Below are 1,680 nucleotides of genomic sequence, written 5' to 3'. Positions count from 1 at the left end.
TTGTCAAACCACGAAACTGAAGATCAACAAGATCTGATTTCTACCACGAAACACGTGCAACCAATAATGGACCAAAGCATAAGGTTAATATCCATTCGAACTTAAAAATGCCAACATCCATTAGTAATAATGGCCTTTGCAGAAAACAGCATGTCAGTTGCTAACGAAGACTGATGAACATAAGAATGACACACAAACACAAGACTGATATCAATTGAAGTTTAAAAATGCAAAAAAAATAAAAATAAAAGATAAAAAATTAAAGAAGTTGAGCTCCAGAAACTGGAGAACCTCTTCATATCTTACCTCAACTATGGAGACCGAATTAATTGCCATCATATCATAGATGAGATATCTCCTTTCTTGCTTCCGCGAGTCAGGCACGGTATCAATTATCATTTCTCCATCAAGTAATGTGAAATGATGAACCTTCTCAGCTGATCCCTTGTAGAGAAACACAAGGGTGCAAGATCAAAATCAGCGAAGGAGAAATTCAATTGTGAGGCCAAAAACTGAAATCACCAGATGGGTTGAGTAAGCACTCATACTTCATTAGTCTGTCTGCAAGGAAATCTCATCTGGACCCTTCTGAAATGGAAATGTCGATCAATTAAGTAGCATCCATCCATAGTTATTAACATCATATACCGTGTTCCATCAGCTTTCCAGGTGGCGTAGTAATAACGTTGTCTTAACAATTGTAACTTGTCCCTGGATGAAAAGGATGAGAAAACTCAAGCATAAGCTGGTAACCTTCAAGGTACCGACTTTTAAGTAAATTCAAATATACCAAACTGTACCCATTGCGATGCAAAAGATAGAGCAATCAATAATATCATTGTGGTTGTTAAAAGTATAATGCAACTGGTCCACTCATTTTTATAGATAGGCTCAGACAAAGCGAGATAAGAAATCAAGAAAATATATAGTAAAAAGAATTGCTAATATAACTATTGCTTTTTTATTCCAGTTCTTCTTAATTAAATGCAGAGATCATGATGCTCAAATAAGGTGTAACGAATACCAGGATGGAATTTTCAAAAGCTATTAGTTTTCAGATACGCTCTGATTTTATTTACTTGCCATTTTCCAGCAGTGAATGAGAACCAGGTGACTGCGTGGCTGGATGCTGGTGTGGGTTTAAATCTCTTGAAGAAGGCTTGTTTACTTAAATATTTATATCTTAATGGTTCAGACCACATAAACACAAACCATCATACTCCACTGAAGTAACAAAATCGTTTCAGACTAGTCATGAATTAGTTATGCGAGGCCGAAATTAATGCTGACAAGCGATTCTCTTCTGTGTCAAGCACCAACCACATTGATGTAGAATGGTATAGGAAAACAGATAAAAACAAAGGAAGGAGAAAAACAATTGGGAAAAGAATCTAGATAGAGAAAGACTAGTAGACAGAGAATTCAATAATTTTGAATATCACCATTTAATGTCTTAATTGTTCAATATCAATAGTCCTACTTGTATGTAAAAATCCTATCGAGAATGAGAAACTTAGAAATATAACAATTCGAACATTTTCCAATTTAAAACCTAAACAATCTAAATTATGTCCTAAGAAGAGCTGAATATTTGCATTGCAATCCCTATAGTTAGGAATAAAATCTTCACAAGCTTCCCATCTATGCTGCAAATATTTTTCCAAAAAAAAAAAAAAAAAA

At 34.5% G+C, this 1,680-nt stretch overlaps 1 long non-coding RNA gene across 1 annotated transcript; it reads right to left on the bottom strand.

Annotated features, from left to right (window-relative positions):
• Window positions 1–373: 373 nt before the first annotated feature.
• Window positions 374–799, bottom strand: LOC111381767. The gene is made up of 2 exons (XR_002700396.1): window positions 549–799; window positions 374–444 (listed from the first exon to the last, which is right to left on the bottom strand). It is a non-coding gene; the product is annotated as an uncharacterized LOC111381767 (long non-coding RNA).
• Window positions 800–1,680: the final 881 nt, after the last annotated feature.

The sequence above is a fragment of the Olea europaea genome, unplaced genomic scaffold (genome assembly GCF_002742605.1).
Source record: "Olea europaea var. sylvestris unplaced genomic scaffold, O_europaea_v1 scaffold23681, whole genome shotgun sequence".
Classification (NCBI taxonomy): Eukaryota; Viridiplantae; Streptophyta; class Magnoliopsida; order Lamiales; family Oleaceae; genus Olea; species Olea europaea.
Note: the sequence above shows the minus strand (reverse complement) of the source record. Positions and strands in the feature narration are given on the sequence as shown.